Source organism: Chelonoidis abingdonii, chromosome 4 (genome assembly GCF_003597395.2).
Source record: "Chelonoidis abingdonii isolate Lonesome George chromosome 4, CheloAbing_2.0, whole genome shotgun sequence".
Classification (NCBI taxonomy): Eukaryota; Metazoa; Chordata; order Testudines; family Testudinidae; genus Chelonoidis; species Chelonoidis abingdonii.
Window position 1 is genome coordinate 38,926,713 of NC_133772.1, and position 17,163 is coordinate 38,943,875.

Consider the following 17,163-nt stretch of genomic DNA (forward strand, 5'->3'; position numbering starts at 1 on the left):
GTTCCAGTGCCCCTGCCTGGCAGGTTAGTGGATGATAATTATTGCCAGGGAAACACTGGTCTGTGTTGTGAAAGGTTAAGGGGGTAGTTAATTACACTCTGGGGGTGACCAAGGAATGCCACCAGCTGGCTAGAGATACAACAGGCCTGATCTACTCTATCGGGGGGCTGTACATCCTGCTGCCCATCATTGGTGTTTCTGAATTACCAGCTGTGTCTCTTCTCAGACTGAGAAATCATTCAGAGCTTTTACTGCTTTAGCCTCTGTATAGACTCCCTTTCCCTCCCCACTCCTATCAGTGCTGCTGATTGGCTGAGTGTTTATATTGTATCACTAATGTATGATTACCCTGAGATTGTTAGAGTGAACTCTTGGTGTAGGAGGTCTTTTATACAGACCATTGTCTCACACATTCATTGTAAGTGTACAGTTTGCTTGTTGTTTTGACTTAAGCCTTTAGCTCAGGTCCTGCAGCAATAACCATGGAGAGCAACAAGAGAGGACATTTTTGAGCCTTCCATTCTCCCTGAGCTGGAGAACGATAATAGTTCAGTACTTGTGATTCTAAAAGGCTTTTATGAAAAGATTGCGAACTGGAGCTGCTTCTGAGTTTTTAGAAGGGTACATTTATGTCCCTTTTCACGGCTCCCTGCTTCTCACCTTGTACATTTCCAGTAGGGCAGAGAGGTGATTATGACAGTTTAAAGCTGGAGGTATTGACTGGTCATAAGCCATTAAAAGTGACTATTCTGAAGGCAGCTCCCAACAGAGTCCAACACTCACCTGGCATTATTGGATCACTTTGCCCAGATTAAGTAGGTCTGACTGGCTCTTAAAAAAATGCTTTATGCTTTACTCTGTGTTTATCTGAAAGCTTGTAGTGTGAGGTATGTAGGTACCTGGGGAAAGTTGGCCTAATACTGCACTGGGATGATTTTGGGAATGTTCTTGCTCATTCAGAATTAAATACGTCCCTCTTCCTAGTCACCGAAGGGCTCGTCTTACCCTGTCTGCCTCACTATTATTAGTAAAAGATGGCACCCTCCCTGGTTTAAGTCCTCTTCCCTCCCAAATACTGCGTTAGTCTGGTAGGGTGATTAAATGTGGCTCTAGCCCTATAGCAGGGAGCAAACTGTGAGGCTTAAGTGCATGGGACTGGGAGTTCTGCTATTGCTTTTGCACTTGTGCATAGCAGTATGGAGTGCATGGCACTTTACAGACAACAGAGATGTGGGCTCCGACCAGAGGAGTTTACAATGTAGGCCCTGGATGCTGCAAGTCGTGTGCAGGCAAAGCTCCCACTGACTTCGATGGGGGGGGGGCTCTTCCCTCCTCCTTTTCCCAATATCTACATGCAAACTGGATGATGATCCACCTCCTCTCTTCATGAAGCCTCCTCCCTTGCCAGTGTCTGGATGCAGATGACCTTCAGTGTGCAGAAGGGGGTGATGCATAGGTGGGGTGTTGGTAACAGCTGTAACGGTTCTCTGCTAGCTGAACTTTCCAAGTCAGAGCCAGGAAAGCGTGGCGCTTGACAAAGGAAAACCCCGTCTTTGAACCCTGGTGCCTTCCTCTCATCCACACACGAGTATGGACAACTGCAGTGACTGTGTATGTAACCTCAGATCCTTCCTGTGGGGCTTCCTGAAAACAGCAGGGGAAAGAGGCCAATGACTGCAAGCCTCAGATCCATGTAAATGTCAGTGAATCTTGGCCAGGAATCTCCTGCAGAGACATAATAAGCTGGGAGTGTCTCTCTCGGCTATCCGAGACTTTCTGGTGGAGATGTCCAGGAGGTTGCTGTTGTGAGCTGAGGAATGTGTCCTTTACACACCGCACATGCATAAAGAAAACATCTAAACCCCTAGAACCTCTTACTAAACTGGTTTACCCTGAATTCTGGGTGTAATTCAAACCTTCCTGTCCCTTTTTTAATATAGATTTTTGTTGGGATCATACTACTAAGGAAACATATACTTTAAAAAATATGCATTCTGTGCTGCTAAAAAGGTGCTGGCTGGACAGCCCAGGAGACTGGAACATAGCAATTGCCATACCAGATCAGACCAGTGCTCCATCTAATCCCAAACACTGCCTCTGACACCAGCTGCTTCAGCGGAAGGTGAAAGGAACCCTGCAGTAGGCAAATGTGGAGTAATCTCTCCCCACTAAAGGGCTCAGCCTAATCTCTAGACAGATTTAAGACTTGAAGCATGAAGATTTAGATCCCTTCCAACATTTGAATTGATGAAGTTCTGTATTGATTCATAGGATAGATGATTGCCTGTTCGTATTCTTCAACCACAATATGTGGAAACCACCTCAGTGGGTGAGAGATCTGTTTACTCCTAGATCCTCTCAGTCTTTGTTGTCAGTATCAATAGACCAGACAATCAATTTATACTGTCTGCCATAAGCGCCAACTTCCCCTCTTTCCTGTGTGCTAGGCCCCTGTCTGTTCCCGCCCCTACTTTGCCTCCTCCCTGCCCCTATTCCAACTCCTTCCTCAATCCCTACTGTGGTCCCACCTCTTCCCCGCCTCCTCCCCTGAGTGTGCCTCATTTCCGCTCCTCCCCCTCCCTCCTGGAGCATGCTAACCCTGCCAAACAGCTTTTGGCGGTGGCCTGGTGGGAAGCGCTGGGAGGTAGGTGGTAGAGTGGGGATGTGGCGTACTCCAGGAAGAGGTGGTGGGGCAGGGAGGGGAGCTGGGCTGCCAGTGGGTGCAGAGCACACACTAATTTTTCCCTGTGGGTGCTCTGGGGCTGGAGCACCCACGGAGTCGGTGCCTACGCTGTCTGCCACTAGTGAGCAGAAAATTTTCTTATGCAAGTGAAGGGCCCTTGCCATCAATTTCTGCAGAATATAAGCTATTAAAAAAAATCTTCTACTATCTGTTGCAAAGATTAATTTCCAAATGAGAACTAGACATACCATCTTCGTTAGTCTGCAGACAGAAGACAGCTCCCTGTTTCTCTGCTATTGCTCATAGCTTTGCCAAGAAGCAGCAGAGAAAAAATATGGGATCCGATCAATTGATAGTGAAACAAATCATACCAGGACTGAATTCATTACCCACATGACATTTTTCATGCTGAGAAGACTTTACAGATATCAGTAATTGCAACAGCTTTGACATATAGTAGGATAGAGTTACTGTCCCCAGTAGAATGGCAAAAATCTCATAGACAGGATTCACTAACTAAACCTTTTTTGGTCTGTTGATTGGACTACCGTAGGGGCTGAATCCCATTTAATCTACTTTAAGGTGCTTAGCTTGGCTTTAGAGAGACTGGACAAGGTCCTCAACTGGTATAAATGTGCACAGCTCCATTGATTTCAAGTGAGCTATGTCATCCTACACCAGCCGTGGATCTCTGTGCAGAGACTAAAGTGCACATTTTGTTTCACTAAATATTTGAATCTTGAGCAATTGGTTTTACTGCAACATAAAAAAGAGCAGCACTATGAATATTGGCCGGCTTCTCTTTCCTTTGATTGTCACTGCGCTTACTGTAAGGTCTGGCGAAGCCTATAAGAGTGAAATGGAGATGATGCTACCTGGAGATGTTCTGATCATCTTGACTGTGCATCTGTGCAGGGAGTCCTGATGTGGCTTCAGTGAGTTATTCCCTCTCTGTTTGTCCCATGTTCTAGGGCAGAGGCAGTCAATAGGTGGACCAAATCTGGAACGCCTGATGCTTTGGAACGGACTGCAAAATCTTTTGATTTACTTATTGTCATTATTGTTGTTTATTTTTTTGACCCTCTCATTCTCTCACAATGCGATCTCTAATATGTTACAGCGTGAATTAAGGATTGACTGGTCCTCCTTAATTCTTTATTTGCTTAATTTTTGCTTTCATCAGTTTCTGCCAATAAAAAAACCAGAGCATATGTACGTTCTCAGTCTCAGATGTAATTTATTACATCTTTCTTGGAGGTTATTTTTAGGTAATACGGTGGTTTTATTTTATTTTTTATTTAATGCACTAAAAATATAAGCAATGAGGTACGTTATTAATGTACAGCATTGTATGTATTCGTTGAATAGGGACACTTGTGGTGTGAAAAATGTTTCTCTGGAGTCTGGACCTTGACTATACCTTGACCAAGAAGTTTGGACCTTGACAAAAATAATTGCATGTTGCCAGCTCAAAACATTAAAAAAAAAATCATGAATCAGGCACCAAAAATCATGAGATTGGCTTAAAAATCATGAGAATTTTCAAAATAAGCTGTGGGGTTCATTTCCTCTGTTTTCTGGTCTCTGAGCCTTTCCCAGGCCCTCAGTTCACGTGTTCAAGCTTTCCTCTGCAACCATAAGAGCTAGAGACATTTTTTTTTTCATTTTTAAAATGAAATCACATGACTACAGAACTGGACTTCCAGAAAACCAGCACATATTGCGAGACTTGTGACAAAATCATGAGAGCTGACAACACTGCACCCCTCAGGCTGGCATCTGTTGTGGGTTGTGTGGAGATTCTGGCTCTGTGAACTTTGAGTCAGAGCTTTGTTGAATTCTCCTGGCCCTAACCCAGGTTGGGAGAATGAGTTTTGCATCCCCCAGATGCTGGTAGGTAGGCAGGCTTTCCCAGCAGGTGTTCCCCCTTTGCCTCCCGTGGCAGTGCTTCATGACTCATGTCTAGAATGTTGGCATAGACTCCAAGAATGCTTTATTTGACTCATAGTTTGTTCGTGGAGGGGGATGTTTATTGCTAGCATGCTAAATTTAGGCATTGATGTTCTGAGCTGATAGGCAAGGCTGGAGGAGACATAAGTGATAGATTATGTCTGCATGGGAGGATGTTACTAGCATCCATATCCTGTTCTTGAATGGTATGTCTGTCTACAGAGTACCCAGGGCCCTGGATGGGATTGTACTTGGGTGGCTATCTGTCCTGCCATCCATGCTGTCTGTATGCGTGCAGGTATGATTTTTATATATATATATCTATAGCAATATCTAGTGATAGACACACCCTTAGAATATGTATATACTGCAGTCATGAGGAATGATTGCAGCTTGAGACAACATACACAAGCTAGCCTTAAGCTAGCTAGTTCAGCCCCTGGAACAGGAAAGCCCCATCAGTGGTACAAGCCCGGCCAGATCTCTGAGGAATTACTCATGGGGCTAGCAGACTTCATGGTGGTGGGGAGAAAGACACCCCTGACTATGAGAAGTAGCTGACAAAGTATTGAATCCTCTGACATACGCTCAGACAGTCCCAGAACGTGGCCAGATGGAGACCAATGAGCTTACTCTAGGCCTGGGGATGTCATGGCAATGTAGCATGGGGTAATTGTCACGTGCCTGTGTTGAGGAGGCACTTACTTGAAAGGATCAGTGAATGTATGAATACGCTGAGAGTTTTTGTGCCATTTTTAAATTATTATCCTTCTAGGTATATATGATATCAGGTGAGTAACTCCTGTGATAGGGAGGGTGTTGCTGTATACAGGAGGAAGTTGTTCTCTTAGGTACTTACATCACTATAGTATCTGAGCATTTCACAGTCCTTAATGTATTATTTTCACAACACCCACGTAAGGTAGGACAATGCTACCATCCCCATTTTATAGCTGGGGACCTGAGCCACAGAGAGGCTAAGTGACTTGTCCAAGCTCACATAGGGACTCTGTAGCAGAGCAAGCAATTGAACCCCAGTCTCCCAAGGGCCAGGGTAGCACATTAACCATTGGACCATCCGTCTACTTTGCTTGGAGAGTTGTTTTGATTAACAGATATTGGTTACTATACGACGTGGTTCATCATCACCATCTACATTTCTGTCTGACAGTCTAAGTTTACACCAAGTAGTCTGGATCAAAGTGCAAGAATCTTAATTATTTGTCTTCCTGATCTGTGTTTTTGTAGGGGGAACCTTCTGATGTAACTCTCAATGTCTCAGTACTAGAATATTGGGACTTACTGATCTAACATGCTAACATCAAAGCAGGGGTCCTATAAATAAAAGGAAAGCAAATTGGCATCTTGCTAAAGAACAGCGGAAAAGAAAAAACAAATCAACTCTGGTCTTTTCTGCAGAGGTTAGGATGAAGCTAGACAAAGTTTTATTAGGCAAGAGATTCTATTTAGCTCTCTGGTTTCTTTCTTTCTCTTTTTTTTTGCTGGCTCCCGGAAGATTGGAGAGTTGCATACATTTTCTGCATGGTTCTGTATCCTGCATTGTATCATGTGAGTAAATGCTGTGTTCATTAAGCTGTAAATGACTGGGTGTAACATGATGCCACTATTGGGATGAAAATCTTTACTTGGAGCGAATGGGCTGCCTTCATAAAAGAATGTAAACCCAACTCAGTGTGGGGTTTTCTGTACATGTGCATCTACTCTTTCCTGGTCCTAATGTAAAGGTATGGAGTATGGTGACTGCTCAAAGTGTCTGGAGAAATCCAGCTGCACAACCATCGCAAATACAGCTGAGACACAGAGGCAAAGGTAAGAGGACATCTGTAAATATTTCTCAGCTGCATAGCTCCGCCTCTTTGGCCGATGTGGTGAGAGTGCCCCCTCCTGGGTGCTTGTGTGAGACTGGGGAGGTTGGTGATGGTTCATACCAAAGCACTGGGGGTGTATTGGGGGGAAAGGATGGATGGTGTATGCAGATTTTCCTTTTCCATCATAGCAGATTCTAGGGTTGCCAATTTTGGCTGGATGTATTCCTGAAGGTTTCATCAAATGACATAATCTTTAATTAAAAATTAATCTTTAATTCTTAGAGATTCCAGGACAATTCTGGAGGATTGGCAACCCTAGCAGATTCCCATGCTAATGATCTTCATTGGAAATCTTTTACATTAAAATGCCCTAATTTAGCCAGACTGAATCCAGCTCCCCTCCTAGGTGCAATCTTGCAAATAACCAGGCTGAGACTGGCCTACTCTAGATGAGGCAAAATGCATTTAATCCTTCTCAGCTTGGATTTGTGGGCCGTTCTGGACTAGCTGGGACCTGACAGCTAGGTGTGAATGTGACGTATCCCTCTTGGGAACTTGCAGGGGACCGTGGCAGGTTGTAGCTCTGAATTGGCGAGGCAGATGGGGGCGGGGAAACCCTCCCACAGGTGATACCGCTTGTGACAGGGCAGTGGCTGCTTGCTCTTATCTTTGTTTCCTGGCGCGAAGAGGGAGAGCAAGTGTTGCCAATGCCCATGTCAGGGAAGGGAGATTAAAATTCAGTTTTAAAATGTTCCCAAGATCATCAGACCTTGGGAGTGTTTAATTAATTTAATTAATCGTGGCTTTCTAGAGAATAACCGGGGAGGGGGGATTGGCTATCACCTGACAAGGGCCATGTAACCTTACCCAATGGCTTTTCACCTGTGGTAGTTTGTAAGAAAAATCCTGCCACAAATGCCTGAGTCTGGCTTCCCATCTCCTAGACACAATGGCAGCTTTCAGGTCCAACAGCAACCTGTTTCTCTGCAGTTTTTCCCTTCTTACCTAAAGAGAATTCCCCAGTGTCTCTAATCTACCTCTAAACTGGTACTTAAAAGTCTAGCAGGACCAGAGTGAGCTGATCAAATGGTAAGATACAGCCCCGTTCTGTCCCTTTCACTTGTGGGTTAGTAGCAGTAAGCTCCAGTATGGACGGATAATAGGTTTCAGTTCTTTGCTCTGTCAGTGGAAATATTAGGCTCATCCTGTTGCTTTCTATGCAAATCTGGCTGCTGATTTAAGCTGCCATGTCAAGTGATCTATTTACATTTTTTCCCCTCCAGTAAGATGTGAACCTGAGTTGCATAGAATTTAAAGGTAAGACCTCAGCAGCTGTGTGAGCAGGATAGGGCCTGGACTGATGACAGAGAGAAATTCTTATGGTCCCTCATACCTGATCCTGGTCTCTTTAGCTTGTTTGTGCTGGTGAAGTAAATTGTTCATGTCAGCCCAGCTTTGCTATACTCTGTTAGCTTCTTGAACTGCTCCCTTGCAGGAATGGACCATTCAGTGATGTAGGTCCTACATAATCCATTGATCAATCTAGGAATTTATGGTCCTCTTTCCCATAGTTCCCCAGTGCCTCATGATTATTAATGAACGTTATCTTCACAATACCCCTGTGAGGTAGGGATGGATTGTTCCCATTTTAAAGATGAGGAGCTGAGGCATAGAGAGAGGGAGATTAAATGACTTGGCCAAGGTCACATGAGAAGTGAACTGAAATCTCCCAGGATAGTGTCTGAGTCACAAGGCTATCCAGTGTAAAAAACACACCCACCCACACCCCTTTCTCTGTGTTTGGGGGTGAGAAGAGGAAAGGGAGAAGAGAGAAATTGCATTGAACAAACTCTAACAGAATATCGAAGTGGCAGTGTTAGAACTATAGAAAGTCCCCTGAGAGACATTCATGAGATCGAGTTGCACATTTTAAAAAAGATGTAGCTGACTGTAGAATTGCTGTCCAGACATTCCTTAACATTTTTAATCCCCTTTATTCTTCATTTTTCTCTGGTATTGGCTGCCACTGGTTTTGTTGAGCTGGAGTAGCGAGAAAGGGTGATCTTGGTGCGTATGTCACTTCAATGATTCTCCCTTAGATTTGTGCCAAAACATTTTAGGTGCTCAACTGGAGATGCCTTAAAAAACCGTGATTTTTTTTTTTTTAGAGGGTGGGTGCTCTTCCCTTTCTGAAAATCAGGTCCTTTTAAGTTGAGCTGAGCAACCAAAACTTGGAGGCACCCAATCACTACTTCCTTCAGAAAAATCCTTGCTGTTGACTTGATTTAGGACAGCTCTAATGAAGCCCATATAGTTTAATCAGTAGTATGAATTCTACCTGGAAATCCATTTGCCCTAAGAACAAAATTTAAAAATCCATAAACAGAACACTTTAACTAAATCAAAACCCTTTTTGGCCTCAGTGGATGAAGTCTCTTCCCTTTAAGCAGGTACCATGAAAAACACCAGACGAGCAATGTGGTTGAATTAGCATTACTATGGAAACCTTAACTTTGCATTTCCTGACCTTTATCCATGTAACCCTAATGGTGCATTAATGTGGCTTTGATTTTTGTTATGGTTTTACTTAACAAGCTCAGTGTTTTAGTGTGCAAAGCTCAAAACTAGCTTCAGGGAAACCTAGTATTTTTAACATGTGGCTCAGATTTATAAAGGAATCTAGGAGGAGACTATGCTGTGGGCATGAGAAATCTTCTGCAAAACTCCGATGTAAACAAACAGTTCCCTTCTTTATTTGCATTATGTTTGCACCTAGAGGCTCCAGCTGAGATCAGGGGTCCACTGTGGTAGGCACCGAACATGAGCTTTCCCCAAGGAGCTTACAGTCCTGAATCTGAGCCACGCTGGTGAGGAGAGGAGTCAGAAGATGATGCTGTTAATCAGTAACGGCTGATTTTGTAATCTCACGGGCATGGGTGGCAAGTTTGTAGAAATTTTGATGGTGCCCAGAATCCGCCCCCCAACTCTACCCCCCCAAATTCCGCCCCCACTTGCCTAAGGCTCTGTGAGAGGTTTGGTGGGGGAAGTCTGGGGTGCAGGTCCTGGGCTGGGGATTGGGGTGCAGGGTGCAGGCTTTGGGATGGAGTTTGGGTGCTGGGTGTGGGCTCTGGGCTGGGGCAGGGGGTGGGTGTGCAGGAGGGGGTGAGGAGTGCAGGCTTTGGGACGGAGTTTGGGTGCAGGCTCTGGGCTGGGGGTGGGGGTGTAGGAAGGAGTGAGGGGTGCAGGCTCTGGGAGAGAGTTTGGGGGTAGGAAGGGGTGTGTGCGAAAGGGGAGGTGGTGCACACTCTGGGAGGGGGTGCATGCTCTGGGAGGGAGTTTGGGTATAGGAGGGGAGTGCAGGGGTGAGGGCTGTGGGGCTGAGGATGAGGGATTCATGGTGGAAGACAGGGCTCAGGGCTAGGGCAGAGGGTTGGGGTGTGGAGTGAGGGCTGTGGGGCTGAGGATGAGGGGTTCATGCTGTGGGGGGGGGCTCAGGGCTGGGGCAGAGGATTAGGGTGCAGGGGGATGAGGGTTGGGGCTGAGGATGAGGGATTCATGATGTGGGGGGGGGCTCAGAGTTGAGGCAGAGGATTACGGTGCGGAGGGATGAGGGTTTGGGGTGTTGGGGAGACTCAGGACTAGGGCCGAAGGGCAGGGTAAGGGCAGCCTGCCCTGCCAGTAGGGGATGGCAGGCACTAGGACTCTGGGGCAGCAGACAGCAGTTCTTCTGGGAGCCACTCTGCTCAGGCAGCAGAAGCAGGCAGGGGAGAGGCGTGTGCTGCTTTCTGTCAGGCAGGGATGCAGCAGGGCTGGAGGGGAGACCCGCGGGGGCCAGGGCCCGATCCAGGCAGGGCCGGGGGAGAGACCCAGCTCCAAATATTGCTGGAGCAGGGCCCCCAGCCTTGAATATTCCTGGTGCTCGAGCACCGCAAACATATAGAACCTGCCGCCTATGCTCATGGGCAGATGCTTGCAACTCTGTGGAGTCCCTCTGAAGCCAGTGGGGTTCTGCATGATTAAAGGGGTCCATTCTTGTAGAGCGGACTACAGGATCAGGATGTAAGGCCTGTCCACATATTGATGATTCTGTGAATTAAAATTTTTTTTGTTCATCTTTCCTCACTTCCCATAGGTGAGATAACAAAAGTTGGGGAGTTGGTTTTGGGGTGGTTTGTGGCTTGTATGTGCATGTGTTGTGGTGGGGGGGGTTCAATTGGTTGGTTGAAGGAGGGTTTGGGCTCAGGTGGTGACTTGGCAAATGGGTTTGGGGAGGGCATGCCATGTATTTGGGCAAAATGGAAAAAGGCACAGGCTGGAGTAGGAGAGGGACTGAAAGGGGTATCACGAATGGACTCATTGGCACTGTATCCAAAACATACACTGGCTCATCCTAGAGCTAGAGAACTATGCACCTAACCAGTGTACCTGTATCTGGAGGTTAATATGACTTGGTTCTACCAACATGTGCAAATCACCCTGGCTGCATGTCTCCACTAGAGACCACCATAGTCTGTGTGTGTAACCTAAACCTGTCTCTCCTGACTGAGCTAGTGTGTGAGTCCCCCCACACACACCTGTGCCGCAGTCAATTGAAGACATGTGTGCCCGTGGGTGACAGCCTTTGCGACTGGATCAGTACCTCCTCTCTTCCATTTTGGAGTCTGGGCCATTAGATCATACTTCAGAAATTCCCTCAGAAGGACCCGCATTTACCTTTGCTCTCCACAGGTCATGTTATCCTTGGTTCCTGCAGGTATGGGGATTATTTGCAGTCCACAGATCCTCCCTCCACAGGCTGTAAATCACATAACTGATAAAAAGCCTTTTCTTTCGATTAATCTACTGGTTGGAATCTCTGAGCTGGTAACGTGTCGAAGAATGTTTTATCTCTAAGGAGCTGGCCACTTCCACCCATCCAGTCACTCTTTGTACATCAGGACTTGTATTTGCTGGACAAATATTAAGCTTGAGGGCTGCTGTGGAGATATGTTGAAAACTGAAGGGGATTAAACCTGATCACACAATGGTGAGTTGCCCTGTCGGGGCCTCAGTGTGTTTTTTCCTCCTGGCCCTGTGATAAGGCCCCAGCCCAGCTAATAGGAGCAGAGAAGGCCAAGGACAGCTTTGTATTGGCTTGGAGCCCTGAAGCTGCTGTCTTTAATAACAAACCAGAGTCCCGGTTCAGCATCACAAATTGGCCGGGGCTGGCTTTTTCTTTCCAGTGGAGAAAACTGGAGGGAAGGGAAGGCTCTGGATGGTGCCAGGAGAGAGAAGACCAGCAAAGGCTGGTTTTAAAAGAGAACTCATGGGGACAGGGCTGGTGCTTCCATTTAGGCGACCGCCTAGGGCACCAGGATTTGGGGAGGGGGCATTTTGCTGCCCTTGGCGGCAATTCAGCGGTGGGGGGTCCTTCCGCGCTCCGGGTCTTCGGCAGCAATTCTGCAGCGAGTCCTTCACTCGCTCTGGGACCCACCACCGAAGTGCCCCGAAGACCGGGAACGCGGAAGGACCCCCCTGCAGCAGAATTTCCGCCAACGGCCAAAAGCACAGAAGGACCCCCACCTAGGGCGCCAAAAACCCTGGTGTCGCTCCTGCATGGGGACCATATGATGCACTTTACTCTGCTGTGGAGGACCAGTCCCTGTTTAGCCAAATGTTTAATGTTTCTTCCTCTCTCACCCCAAAGCTCTATGTGTTTCTCTGTGAAAGCAGGTAGCAAAGCACAAAACATGGGGACAAACATGGGACAGTATTTCCAAAGGGAATTAGGCACCTACTGAAATTCCAGAGGAGATGGGTTCTCTTAGGCTGCTTTGGAAATCTAAGCCATGGCTGTCTGACTCCATGCTCTTACCTCTTTGCATTTCCCACCTTGCCTGAGGAAGTCCTTCTGAAACAGAGAAGGACAGAAGCCCTGCTCCTTCAGAACATAAACCAGCCACTAACGAATGGGGGTTAAGAGGGAACTTTCTCTGGGGCTTGGGATGGGTTATCCCATTACTGCCATCTTCAGAATGTCTTGCATCTTCCTCTGAAGCAGCTGGCATTGCCCATTGTCTGAGACAAGATGGATGTACTGTAACATCTGTGTTCCTAAAGGAAACAGCTTACCCCAGAGCAAAATACCCTATAACTTGATCCATTATTGAGCTCTGCCTTCTAGGCTGCTTCTGATGTGATGATTCATTTTGATGGCACTGATGTGTGTATCCCTCTCTCAATTCCTTCCCTGCTTTTAGATTTGGAATGTTGGCAGGTCCAGGAGTGAGAAGTGAAGGACAATTTCTGTCTTTCTCTGAAGAGTTACAGGAACATCTGAAACCCTGGGGGGTGGGGTAGAGTGGGTGGGGGGCGAATGGTGACAATGGGAAAGAGCTGCACAGAGAATTGTTATCTCAAAAGCTGCTCTGTCTCTCTGCTTCATTGCAGAGCTCCTGCCTAGAATCTTCCCTAGCTCCCTTGGCTTCTTGCTTTGTACTTAAAGAAACAGTACACAAATGGGATGGGGATTTGGATAAGTGGAAGAAAACTGCATGGTGCCGCTACCAATAAATAAATAAATTTAAATAGTGGTGGACATTGCTATCTGTGGAGGCAGACTTATTGATTATGTTTTTGATTAATCATTAGGGTAGCTGCGTTTAAAACAACTGTGGCACTTTTGTGGCAACACCTGATAGGTTCCCAAAATACTCTTATAAAACTCTTATAAACACTAAATCTGGTTAGGAAAAAAAAATGTTGAATATTTTGACTTTTTTGGCAAAAATTCAAAAGCTGAAATTTCAGCCAAACCTCAAAAATTTTGACTTGGATATGCTGCTGCAGTTGCTCATCTCCCTGTTGCCCTTTACAAACTGTGGGCCACAGCTGGACTACATCTCCCATGATGCACCACAGCTAGCAACTCCTCCGACATACTGCCAACCAGGGCTGGCTCTAGGTTTTTTGCCGCCCCAAGCAAAAAAAATTTTTGGCTGCCCCCCGTCCCATCCCTGAGCTCCCCCCTGCACCTCCCTGCTGCCCCAGCCCTGGGATCTCCCCCCACCACACCCACACCCCCTGCTGCCCCAGCACTGGGCTTCCCGCTCCCCCCTTTCACCCCACCAGTGCCCCCGCTACACACCTCCTGCCGCCCCAGCCCTGGGCTCTCCTCCCGCCCCCACCTGCACCCTCCTTCTGCCGCAGCCCTGGGTCACTGGTAACTCACTCCCAGAGCGGTTCATTCAGCAGGAATTTTGGATGTGCACAAAGCACAGACAGGATTGGTTCCCATATGGTTACAGAACTGCAGTAAAGTGGAACAATTTTCAGCTGAATGTGATTGGAGGTATGGTGATTGTAATATAAGACTGTCTCTCCATAAATGAGAAAGTATGAGGGCTCTTCATTGTTTCTTTTGTTCACTCTTCTTCTATGGGGGAATGGACAGTCAATATTCACTGTCTTCCTTTTAAAACAAAAAAACAAACAAAAAAACGGTAATAGCTGTTTGAAAATAGCAATTCCAGCCTAATAACCACTGGGAAGCATTTCTGCCAAATTTATACTACTTTTTCTACAGCAAGTTACAGTGGATCAGTATATTTGATTTGGGGAAACGAAGTAACAGCTGCCCAAACTGAGATTGATGCCTCCTGATTTTTGAGGTTTCCGAATCTGGAGCACGGTGCTGGGGGTGGGAGCGGTGACTCCTTGGGGAGCACGCAGCATTGTAATGCAGCAGCGTGTGGAGCTGCAAACGGAGCCAGACCAATCGGTCTGGAGTGGCACATTAAGGGTGCTTGATGGGTTGGAGAAGGGGAGGAGGTTCGGGGGCAGTAAGGACAGGAGCAGGGGAGAGTTGGATGGGCGGCAGAGGTTCCAGGGCAGTCAGGGGCAGGGAAAGGGGTTAGATGGGGTCAGGGTTTGGGGGGGCAGTCAGGGACAGGCACCGCTTGGCAAGGCATGGGAGTCCCAGGGTTTGTCGGGTACAGGCAGGGGGTGGGTCCTAGGAGGGAAGTTGGGGGGGCTGCAGGAGGGGGCAGTTGAGGAACAGGGAGAAGGTGGCTTATAAATAGGGGGGGTCCTGGGGGAAGTTGGGGCAGGATCCTGGTGGGGCAATCAGGACAAGGACCAGCGGCGCTTAGATAGAGGGTGGGGTCCTGCGGAGAAGTTAGGGGCAGGGGTCCCGGGAGGGGGTGATCAGGGGACAGGGAGCAAGGGGGGTTGGATGGGTTGGGGTTTCTGTGGGGGGCAGTTGGAGGGAGTGGATGGTGGCAGGGTGGGGCTTCCCTCCCTGTGGAGTGTCCTGTTTTTTGAATGTTAAAATATGGTATTCCTACCTTCCACAGTGCAACTCTCCGCTCACAGCACGCTGCCTCATGAGGTCCCCCTCCTTCCTTTCCAGTTGGTGGTGGCCAAGGGCATGCTGGGAAATGTAGTTCTTTCCCTGCTCTGGGGCTGGCTCTGTAGGCAGGGAGCTAACCAAGGAACTATAGCTCCCAGAGCCCCCTGTTGGTTCTCAGCTCCCATGCTGGATCCCTACCGCCCCTGTAAATGGGCTGCCCCAAGCAGGTGCTTGCTTTGCTGGTGCCTAGAGCTGCCCCTGCTGCCAACCTTCTCCAAGGGTTGAGACCTTGGTGCATTGTGTGAGATGTAGCCTGACCTTTGAGACCAGCCCATGTAGGAGAATGGATGTGTGAAACAACTGACCTATAATTCCCATGAGACATTGTGGCTGTCGATTAATCACAGTTAACTCACGATAAACTCAAAAAAATTAATTGTGATTAATTGTACTGGTAAACAATAGAATACCAATTGAAATTTATTAAATATTTTGGATATTTTTCTACATTTGTAAATATACTGCTTTCTATTACAACATAGAATACAAAGTGTACAGTGTTCACTTTATATTATTTTTTTATTACAAATATTTGTACTGTAAAAATGATAAAAGAAATAGTATTTTTCGATTCACCTCATACAAGTGCTGTAGTGCAATCTCTTTATTGTGAAAGTGTAACTTACAAATGTAGATTTCTTTTTGGTTACATAACTGCATTAAAAAACAAAACAATGTAAAACTTTAGCGCCTACAAGTCCACTCAGTCCTACTTGTTCAGCCAATTGCTAAGACAAAAAGTCTGTTTACATTTATGGGGGATACTGCTGCCTGCTTCTTATTTACAATGTCACCTAAAAGTGAGAACACGCATTCGCATGGCACTTTTGTAGCTGGTGTTGCAAGGTATTTACTTGCCAGGTATGCAAAACTTTCGTATGCCCCTTCATGCTTCGGCCACCATTCCAGAGGACATGCTTCCATGCTGATGACGCTTGTTTGCTATTGAAATGCCTTGTGCAGAAAAGTTACGCTTTCTAGGAGCCTTGTAAACCACAAAAGAGAGAGGTTGATATAAAACCAAGCACAGAGTTGGGGAAGATGGTGGTGTCTGGAAACCCTCTTCTGCTTTTAATTTTTGCAAACCATTGCTGGCTTTTGAATCCATCTCAAAGGCTGGGAATAGCAAATGAATGAATGGTTCTGTTTACGCTGCCCATTAGGCTGTGTGAGACCATTTTCCTTCCCCTGTGTGGTGCTTGCGGCCTGGAAAACATTATGGTGAAGAGACCCTCCAATTCATTCTGTCCATTTCTAAAGAGACATGAAATGAACGTGCTGGGGTGAGGGAATATGGATGCAGTGTCTCTTAACTATCTGCCTCTCCTGTATCTCCAGCATCCCATGTAGTGATGTGACTCATGCCAGGTGCTGTGGAGAGCTTGTAGAGATCTGCTGGAGAGGCCATCTCTGTACGGCAAATACATTAAATAACCATTGTGACCCTTGGGAAGCTTGGAATGTAGTTTGTTGTTGTTAGTTCCTAGAGGGCCTAACCAAGATCAGGGCCTCGTTGTGCTAGGCACTGTACGTATGCCCAGTGAGAGACAGTCCCTGCCCCAAAAGATTTGCAGTCTAAATAGACAAGCCAGAGAAAGGGTGGGAGAAAGGAATAACATCATTTCCTGGTTTACAGATGGGGAACTGAGGCACAGTGAGACTGAGAGGGATTTTCAAAAGTGCTCTACTTTGGCCTAACCCTGCTCCCGTGCAAGCCAGCTCCCATTGATGTCAATAGCAGCAGCGTTAGGCCAAAGCTCAGTGGTTTGAACATCTCACAAGTGATTTTCATAAGTTTGAACAGAAAGAGTGGGGACTCGAACCCACCGCTCTTAAGTTGCAGTTCAGTGCCTTAGCCACAAGGTCAGCATTCCTCAAGATGTGAGGGGCCAACGGTCTGATTTGATATAGTAAATGCCATGATCTTGTAGCCCAGCTGTGCCATGCACCATGCAAGCTGTGCATCCTGACAGGGAATGTGACCCCTGTTCACACTCGGAGGTTAGCTGGGGGAACAGGGGGGGCACCGCACCCCTTTCTTTTAACTGGATCCTTCCAGTGCTGAATAGTTAAAAGACCAATAGTTGATCAGTGGTCGTAGCTTTACGTAAATGCAGAACCTAGAGTGAAGGCAGGTGTGTGTGTGTGTGTGTGAACCCTTTACCCGCTCTGCTTATGAAAAAGCAGCCTCCTGTGTAATATACTCTTAGTGACCTTGAAGTATGTTCAGGATGTAGTACAGGATGTCCAGCATTTTTTTAAATTATTATTGTGGTAACAAGAGGAGCCTCTCTCTCTCCAATGTGACATTT

At 46.8% G+C, this 17,163-nt stretch overlaps 1 protein-coding gene across 5 annotated transcripts in view; it reads left to right on the forward strand.

Moving 5' to 3' along the window:
* CRACR2B (calcium release activated channel regulator 2B) overlaps positions 1-17,163 on the forward strand; it is a 77,861-nt gene that overhangs the window by 815 nt on the left and 59,883 nt on the right. The window lies entirely within an intron of this gene.